This window comes from Panthera tigris, chromosome C2 (genome assembly GCF_018350195.1).
Source record: "Panthera tigris isolate Pti1 chromosome C2, P.tigris_Pti1_mat1.1, whole genome shotgun sequence".
NCBI lineage: Eukaryota > Metazoa > Chordata > Mammalia > Carnivora > Felidae > Panthera > Panthera tigris.
Window position 1 is genome coordinate 114,222,516 of NC_056668.1, and position 10,420 is coordinate 114,232,935.

General features: G+C 38.6%; 1 pseudogene; it reads right to left on the bottom strand.

Moving 5' to 3' along the window:
* Positions 1-1,777: 1,777 nt before the first annotated feature.
* On the bottom strand, positions 1,778-2,978 carry LOC102968678 (annotated as a pseudogene).
* Between the last annotated feature and the right edge of the window lie 7,442 nt (positions 2,979-10,420).

Genomic DNA, 10,420 nt, shown 5'->3' on the forward strand with positions numbered 1-10,420 from the left:
AATCTAGGTTCCCCACCTTGTCTCCACTGAACCCAGGGAGGACTTCATTACCGTGTGGTGGAGATGAAAGTCCTGGCTTCCCACACTACTGTCTTTCACATTAGTGGTTTGGACTTCTTTGTTATAGCCTCATGTGGTGGTGGAGGGGGTGGTGGGATTGTGGTGGTGGTGGGGTAGAAGTCTAGCCTGTTCACTTAGTTTTTGCTGGCATGGGCTGGGCCATAGTTTTTCTGGGGTGTTTGCTAGAATAGAGCAGTTATTGCCTACAGGTTCTCTGTCTTGCTAGGCTGTCCCTTTCCTGGTTCTTTGACTAGGGAGAGGAGGCGTTTGTTTGGGGCTTTTTTTCTCTGTGTCCATGGGTGTTTCTATGTTGCTGGCTTCTTCAGCTTTAAGTCTGGTGTACATAAAGCAAAGAGAAAACACAGAAAGCTCACCAGCATATCCTTCAGTGGGTCCCAACATCCCTAGATGGCTCTCCACTTTTCAGGTCTTCTGATATTTGTTTTTTTTTTAATTTATAAATTTGAGGTATATAACATTATGTTAGTTTCGGGTATACAACATGACGATTCTACATATATTGTGAAATGACAGCAGTAGGTCTAGTGAACATCTGTCAGCATACATAGTAGCAAAACATTTTTTTTCTTGTAAGGACTTTTAAGATCCACTGTCTTGGCAACTTTAAAATATGCAATACAGGGGCGCCTGGGTGGCTCAGTCGGTTAAGCGTCAGACTTCAGCTCAGGTCACGATCTTGCGGTCCACGAGTTCGAGCCCCGCGTCAGGCTCTGGGCTGATGGCTCAGAGCCTGGAGCCTGCTTCCGATTCTGTGTCTCCCTCTCTCTCTGCCCCTCCCCCGTTCATGCTGTATCTCTCTCTGTCTCAAAAATAAATAAACGTTAAAAAAAATAAAAAAAAATGCAATACAGTATTATTGACTATAGTGACCATGATGTACACCATGCTATATAAGCTGACCTCAGCAACCTGCACTTGAACTGCCATGGTGAGATTTTTTTTTTTTTTTTTAAGTTTCAGTCTATGAAGAACTACTTGTTGATAAATATACTTATCTATCTATCTATTTATTTAATTTTTAATTCCAGTGTGCTTAACATACCACTTTCTTATGCCATACACAAAAATAAACTTAAAATGGATTAAGGACCTAAATGTAAGGCTTGAAACCATAAAAGTTTTAGTGGAGAGCATAGGCAGTAATCCCTCAGACATTGGATGTAGCAACATCTTTCTAGATATGTCTCCCGAGCCCAGGGAAACAAAAGCAAAATTAAACTATTGGGATTACATGTAAATAAAAAGCTTCTGCACAGCACAGGAAACCACCAACAAAACTAAAGGAACCACTGAATGGGAGAGGATATTTGCAAATTACATAGCTGATACACAGTTACTATCCAAAATATATAAAGAACTTTTACAACTCGACATCCTAAACACTAATTCAGTGAAAAGATGGGCAGAAGACATGTACAAACATTTCTCCAAAGAAGACATACAGGTGACCAACAAACACATGAAAAGATGCTCAATATCACTCATCATCAAGGAAATGCAAATGAAAGCCACAATGAGATAGCACCTCACACCTGTTAGAATGTGACAATTTTTGAGATGGAAGACCAGCCGCTCTGGGACTCCAACGTCCTCCTGGGGAGGGAAGAAGAGGCGTTCCTGCACCAGGCTGTGAAGCAGCTGTGGCACGAGATCCCCAGGCCTCAACTCAAGGAAGAAGGAACCATGAAAGGTGGTGCTATTTGTGCGCTTGAAAAGCAGTTTCCACACGGAGGCAGCTCCACCATGGCGCTCCGCGTGATGCGGTTTGACGGGAAAATCGATCCCAGGTGGGTCCTGTTACCGGAGCGAGGCGCAGAGCAGTAACTTTGCACCGGAAGAGCTTCCAGCGGATCCAGCCACGTGGTGCGCGCTCAGTCCGTGGGGGAACGTGTGGAGTACGGCTCCCCGGGGAAGAAGCTGCAGCCCCGCTTTTTTTTTTTTGCCCCAGCAGATGCCGCTGGCTACTGGGCCGGAGGAAGCGTGGCCCGGCAGAGATTACCCGTACAGTCCAGGACCTGGACGGCGGTGTCCGCAGTGGCCTCTGCCATCTCTGTCTGCTGCCTCCACGGGACCCGTCGGGCAGCTGCGTGAGAAGCCCCAGCCCCATCCATCCTGCGGAAGTGAAGATAAGCCTCCCTGCCCCGCGACCCACCGATTGTGGACAGGCTTGCAAACCATTCTGATGAGTTCTGGCTGATTGTGTTTCCAGTGACAGAGAAGGGAGACGGCCCCGTAAGCCACGTTGCTTCATGTCTACACCTCTTGGCAGCCTCCACCAAGTTGTTAATCGCATTCATCCACCGCTGCCCACCAAAAATATTTCAGAGGTGCCTCTGGGGCAGCTGTTGTAATAGACCCTGACATCTGTTGATCATATCTCCATTCCGAAGAGGTCAGTTGCCAGGAATACCATGACATGGCACGTTATTTACAGAGTAACAGATTTTGGGAAACCTCTATAACCTAGAGGTGAGGGATAGGCGTGAGGACTGCTGTTTTCCTGATGAACAGGAGCTGCTATGTTTTCAGTCATGTCAATTTTTAAGCTCTTCTCAGGCAGGAGGAGGTCCTGTCCCTCCAGCTGACAAGCCTGAGGAATCCCCTGAATCTGAGCTTCATTCTTAACTTCTACCGCTGTCTACCCATTCGGGTACAATCCTGGCTTCTATGTGTTTAGCGACTGGATGAGCTGAATGAAGAAACTGAAGCCGTCAAAACTATACTGTGTGAAATATCTCTTGGTCTCCGGAAAAAGATATTTCTTCTTTTGCTTATGGCTAATGTAAGTAGATACGATTGAGCGGTGAAGAGAAAATTCTATAACAACCTTTAAGTACCAGCAGGTGGAGGCCACTGGGTGTTGTTTTGTTGGCTGGGGTCACCAATACTCCAGGCATATCCTAGGTGGGTGAAATAGATGAAGGGGGTCAAAAGTACAAACTAACAGTTATAAAATAAGTAAGTCACGGGGATGTCATGTACAGCATGATGTTTGCCTTATATATTAAAAGCAGAGGTTTTAGTTCTACTTAGTGGGAAGAATAGGGAAAGATACATCTATGCTCCCAGAAGTGGAAGTTACTTTCCTTTTTATACAGATAGATTAATTGTATTTTTACTTATTTTTATGTAGACTTTATTTATTTTTAACTTTCCAGAAAGAACATCATGCTCAACTTACTCTTTAGGGACTTTATTTTTCCACTTTAATAGCTTGTTGTTAGGAGTTATCTTATGCCAAGCAAGTCCCTGTGTAGTTAATTAGTTCTACTATATGTGTATATATATATATATATATATATATATATATATATATATACACACACACACATATATACATATATATGGCATGCTTCATATATATATACGCATATATATATGGCATGCTTCATATATATATATACGCATATATATATGGCATGCATATATGTATATACATATACATATGTATATATATATATATATATATATGGCATGCTTCATTCATGCAGTTTTCCTGTGAATAAATATTTGTGATGTTTTCAGGTTTTTGCTATTGTGAACAGTACTTGTATGAACAGTCTTTTGCATGTATCCTGTCCTACATGTGTTAGAGTTTCTATTGAAATATACCTAGGAACAGAAGGCTACGGACTATGTAAATCTTCAACTATATAATATAATGCCAAATTCTTTAACAAAGTGGTTGCATTAATTTGCGTTACAGATTCTTACTAAATTGAAGTCTTAAAATCTCTCCCAAACAGTAAGCTGATGGGATGATTGTGGGACTCCCCTCAAATTTCCCTTCTCTCTGGCATCATTTGCTGTCAATTATTGCATAATGACCAATATCTAAAAACTACTGTTCCATATATGTTTGCTTTTTTTTTTTTTTTTTTTTTTTTTTTTGTCTCTGGCAGATGAGTCAATCTGATTTTTCCATCTTGTTTGGAATTAGAAGTCTTTTCAAATCATTTTAACTCCTATTTTTCCTATAATAATTGCCTCTATTTAATAAAATCATTTGTATCTTTTCTGTATTTATCTTGATTAATTTTGCCAAAGTTTATTTACTTTGTTTTTCCAAATAGCCATATTTTGGCGTTTTAGCTTTGTTAGTCTTCTTTATTCTTTGTTTTCATTTATCTCTTGTATTTTCTTTACCTTTATCCTGTTGTTCCTTTTCTGATGTCTTAAGATGGACAATTAATTCATTGATTTTTGAGGCTTTCAATTTTTTCCCTCAATAGTCATGTTTAAGGCTATAAATTTCCCTCAGATCACTGCTTTTTTTGCATCACATAAATTTTGATATAGAATTAAAAAAATTTAAATCAGTTCTAGATATTTTATTTTATTTTTTTAAGTTTATTTGTTTTGAGAGAGAGAGAGCACGCACAAATGAGCAGGGGAGGGGCAGGAAGAGAGAGAGAGAGAGAGAGAGAGAGAGAGAGAGAGAGAGAATATCCCAAGCAGGCTCTGCACTGTCAGCACAGAGCCTGATGAGGGGCTTGAACTCATAAACTGTGAGTGAGCTCATGACCTGAGCCAAAACCAAGAGTTGAACACTTAATGGACTGAATCAACCAGGGGCCCCTCAGTTCTAGACATTTTAAAATTTCCATTATGATGTCATTTTAATCCACAAGTCATTTATCAGGGCTTTGAAAAATAAATTTTGAGTAAGTGGGAATTAAAAATTTGTATTTGTATTTTTTTTTTTAAATGTTTATTTATTTTTGAGACAGAGAGAGACAGAGCATTAACAGGGGAGGGACAGAGAGGGAGACACAGGATCTGAAACAGGCTCCAGGCTCTGAGCTGTCAGCACAGAGCCCGATGCGGGGCTCGAACTCACAGACCGCGAGATCATGACCTGAGCTGAAGTCAGACGCTCAACCGGCTGAGCCACCCAGGCGCCCCTTGTATTTGTATATTAATGTCTAATTTAATTGCATATTTATTTTTATAAAATTATTGAGACTTTCTCTATGTCCTAATTCATGATAATTTTTATGAATAGTCATCTGTACTTGAGAATAATATTTTTATTCTAAGTGTCAAATGTTCTTTAGGTTAAGTTTTTTAGTTGTGTAATTCAGATCTTGTATATCTTTGTCATTTTTTTTTTTTCTCTTTGACTTCTCAATAATTGAGAGTAGTGTGCTGAAATCCCTCCCTAAAATAGTGGATTTATTACTCTGTTCCTGCAGTTCCAATAAAATTTACTTCATATACTTTCAGGCAATTTATTAGTAACTACATATTTAAAACTATTTTATCTTCTTGGATAATTGCATTAAATAGTGAATTGAATTCTCCGTCCTTAATAATACGTTTTACTTTGACATTTGTATGTTGTTAGTAATGGCTGTAGCAACTTTCTTTTGGTTAAATTTGCTTCATATTTAATTTTCTATCCTTTTACTTTTAACTTTTATGTGTTCTTACGCTTTAGGAATATCTTTTATAAACAGCATATTTTAGATTTTATAAAATCCAACTGTGACTTTATCTTTTAAAATTTAGTTAATATTGGGGCGCCTGGGTGGCTCGGTCGGTTAAGCGTCCGACTTCAGCTTAGGTCACGATCTCGCGGTCCGTGAGTTCGAGCCCCGCGTCAGGCTCTGGGCTGATGGCTCAGAGCCTGGAGCCTGCTTCCGATTCTATGTCTCCCTCTCTCTCTGCCCCTCCCCCGTTCATGCTCTGTCTCTCTCTGTCCCAAAAATAAATAAATGTTAAAAAATTTTTTTTTTAAATTTAGTTAATATTTATTTATTCAATTATTAATATATTTGGGGTTCAAAATATGTCATTATTTCTGTTTTTTTTCTCTATTCCTATTTTTTTTCACCCACTTCATCTTCTCTCCTTTAAATTAATAGCTAAACCTACTTAAAATGCTCATCTGGGAATTGTTACTGATCCATAATGAGGTAAGGACCTCATGTACCATTCCTTTCATTGAGAAAATCTTTATGTAAACATCATGTTACCTGAACTAAGCGGTATATTTAGTGATGTGATTGATACTTGGGTGCAAGAAACTTCTCTTGTCAAGAACTGACAAGAGACCAGCTAGGTTGGTGAACTAGTTTGAGTTCTTTACATCCCTTGTGAGAACCTAACTCTCAACACACTGATAGCATCTAAGCTTTTGAATACGGTTTTATTAGAATGTTTCTTCTTTTATTTTGATCACAGATTTCTTTCTTGCCCTCTTTTTAATATAGCAACCAACTTTAGGATTGCAACCAAGATATTTGATCTCTTTTATTCACTTATCACTTGCAGTGTCTCTTATATTTGTTTGTCCTCTTCTTTAAGCATATCCCCACCCTGTTTTCATTATGGATCTTTGCATAGCAAACCTTTTGAGGCCTTATATTTCTGAGAAATCCTTTAGATTTGATTTATTTTGGGGCTGGATATAAAATCCTAAATTCTAAGGTTTTTTCTTCAGTACTTTGGAAATTCTGTTTACATAGTTGCTAGGGCAGTGTTGCTTCTGAGTAATTTGATTTTTATTTCTTTGATGTGATAAGCTTTTTCTTTTGGATAGCTTTTATGGTTTTTTTCTTTATCTTTCTTACTCTTTTTTAAAAAATTTAATTAAAAAAATGTTTATTTAGGTTTTTGAGAGAGAGAGAGAGACAGAGACAGAGAATGAGCAAGGGAGGGGCAGAGAGAGAGAGGGAGACACCGAATCCAAAGCAGGCTCCAGGCTTTGAAGTGTCAGCACAAGAGCCTGCCATGGGGCTTGAACCCACAAACTGTGAGATCATGACCTGAGCTGAAGTCTGATGCTTAACTGAGGAAGCCACCCGGGCCAGCGCCCCTTTTATTCTTTTTTTATTAGTTGCTTATTTATTTTGAGACAGAGAATGAGTGGAGGAGGGGCAGAGAGGGAGAGAGAGAAGCCCAAGCAGGCTCCTTGCTCAGTGCTGAGCCTAACTTGAGGCCCCACCCAGGGGCCCCTGTCTTTCTTATTTTTAATTTTATAATGTGGTGTGGATCTTTCTTTCTTTCTCCTTCTTGTCACTCTGTAGGCTCTTTCCATCTTAGGCCTGTTATCTTTAAGAAAATCAAACGTTTATCTACATCTTCAAATATTTAATCCTCTTTTAAAATTTCTTCTATTTTTGTAATTTGGATTTTAGCACTTCTCTTTCTAGTCCTTCTTTGCCTTTCATTTCTCAGTAGTGTTCTTTTTCACCCACGAACTGTGACATCTGAGCCAAAACGAAGAGTCACTGACTGAGCCACCCAGGCTCCCCCCTGCTTCACCCTTTTAATATATTTTTAATCATAGCGATACATTCTTTCCTTTAAAAATATTTCATTAAGCTGATTTAAATTTGTTGATGTGTATGTTTGTGCTTCTGGTGGAATCTAAAATCCAGGTAGTTGTACTTCTCAAATATCTTATTCTTTTGATTTATGGGCTTGTTTTTCCTGTCAAGCAAAACATATAGGGGAAGGTCATACCCCTGTTTCTGTCACCTGTTAGCTCAGGGGGTGAGCAGTGGGGTATATGCATAAGCCTTGGTGTGGAGAGGCCCAGGCAGTGAAAAACTGAGTCGATATCTCCTCACCCTAACAGAAGAACTTGATGTGGGGCTTTGCTCTTTGTCCCTCAGGAAAGAGCAGCTTTAGGTGGGGATCCTCCTTAAGCATAGCGACTTAACCAGAGTCATTACTTCCTTTTCACACCACATCACAGTAGCTTCTGCCTGTGATATGCCTTTGTTTTTGAGATCACTTGAACCAAATCTGATTTGCTATAGGTGTAGGGTGGGTATTCTTTATCCCAACAGTAGTCTGTCTGTCTTTCTTTCTTTCTTTCTTTCTTTCTTTCTTTCTTTCTTCCTTTTTTTTAAAGTTTATTTATTTGTTCTGAGAAAGTGTGTGTGTGTGAACAGGGGAGGGACAGAGAGAGAGAGAGGGAGAGAGAGAAAATCCCAGGCAGGCTCCGCACTGATAGTACATAGCCCGATGTGAGGCTCCAATCCCTGAACCGGTGAGATCATGACCTGAGCCGAGATCAAGAGTCAGACGCTTAACCGACTGAGCCACCCAGGCACTCCTCAACAGTACCTTTTCTATTTTATTCTATTTTCTATCTTTTCTATGCTCTACTGGGCACCTCTTGTGTTTGCCTATGCCAGTCTTTCCCTCTCACATCAGTTCAAAATAGCCCTCTGTCTTCATCTCAGGGATTTCTCATACCTTTCTTGGTGTCTTTGGTTGGTCTTGAGAGTGAGAGTCCGTAACAGTTGCCTGTTCACTTTCTAGTAGGATCTGGAAATGGATCCACCCACCTTTTGGTACTGTTTTTAGGGACCATCATTTTTTAGCACACATTAACATATGATTTTTCTCATGGTTTTATTATTACAAAAGGTGTTTAGAATAGAAATATAAATCTAGCATGCAAAATATTACACCCAAACTCTTTGTGTTCCATTTTCAATCTTCTGCCACACGCAATTACATTATTTTTATGCTGTGGGTTTTTTTTTAACCACACATTTATTTTGAGTGTACTTATTTTGATTCTTTTTGTTGATTTTTATGATTCTACAATGCTTATTTTTAATATATTGTATAATATTCTTAAAAATTACATACCAAATTACATTACCAAAGCTCTCTTATGTTTAGGTTATTTTTACTTTTCACAATTAGAGATGAATATAACATCTTTATAAATATATCTTTTGTCTTTTGATTTATTGGTTTAGATTTGTTTTAAGAATGAGATTACAAGGTCCATGGACATAAAAACTTTATAGCTCTCGATAAGTATTGCCAAATTGCCCTTCAAAGAATGATGCTATTCTTTGAATGGTTTTCTATATACTTATTCTGATGTATACTTAATTGCATATGCACAAACTTGTTGTATATCACTTAAGACAAATCCTCTTCTGTCTTTTTACACTACTCTGATTACATTTTTTAAGGATACATTAAATTAAAATGGTGATAGACCATCTCCTTTTTTTTAAACCACTATTACTTCCAAATAGCCCTGTAAAATCCTCTTAATTCTAATTCTAATTTAAGTAATTAGGAATATAAATATAAATTAAGGCAATGGGTGACATTTACTCCTTCAGATTCCAGCAATATAGAGAGCATGTATTACTTATATAGTTTGAGGTCTTAGGTGTCTCAGAAAGGTACAAAATATTTTTTGAAATATGTTTACTTTCACAAGTTGTCTGGAAGTCTGGTCTTCCCCCTTTGTTTGGAACCATATAAGTCCTGGGGGTTTTGTATCAGGCAAGAAAGGGATGAGGATGGAAAAAGGACAGCTATTAGACTTCTTGCTAGCCCTAATATCTGGTGCTCGAATTAGGTATTATTTGATATAGAAAACGTAAAATGTAACATTTTTTACATATTGAAGGCCTGCTATTCATATCTGCTATTATCTTTAAATAAAGACTCTTGAATATATTGCTCACATATATATTGCTTACATCATGCTATGTAATTTACAAGATTCCTGAAATAACTATGGTTAATATGTGCCAAGCACTGTTTTAGCTATATATTTAATCCTTGAAGTAATTTTTGCTGCATAATAAACAATGTCAAAATCCTGAGGGTATACAATAATAAACACTCATTTTCTCCCTCCTAGGTCTGTGGGTTGTCTGTGGCTCAGCTGGGTTCCAAGATTGCCTGGCCTTGGCTCTGGGCTGTGGGCTGGGTTCCTGTCTGCTTCCCCAGGGCCAATGGCTGTCTGGGGCATGCCTTTCTTATTGCAGACAACAGAAGTATAAGTAGGCAGGCAAACCACACAAACATATTTAAAACTTATGCTTGCGGGGCGCCTGAATGGCTCAGTTGGTTAAGCGTCCGATTTTAGCTCAGGTCATGATCTTGTGGTTTGTGGGTTCAAGCCCCTCATTGGGCTGTGTGCTGACAGCTCAGAGCCTGGAGCCTGCTTCAGATTCTATATATCCCTCTCTCTTTCTGCCCCTCCCCTGCTCATACTCTGTCTCTTTCTCTCAAAAATAAATAAAGTTAAAATCAAAAAAATAAACATTTAAAACTTCTGCTTGCATCACATCTAGTAAATTCCATTGTCGCATGCAAATCACATGGCCATATGTAACTGCAGTAGGTTGCACTGCCCACAGTGCAGTAGGAGGCACTGCAGAGTCATGTGGGAAAGAGTGTGGTTGTATAACTTTATTAAGGAGTGAGTGAAGAATTGAGAATGATAATCCTATGTATCATAATTCTCAAAACAATTGTGCAGATTGTTTATTATTAAACAACTATCATCCTCTTTATCTATGTGATATTAAAGGTGCTGATTGAACTGCATTTTAGGGAAGAA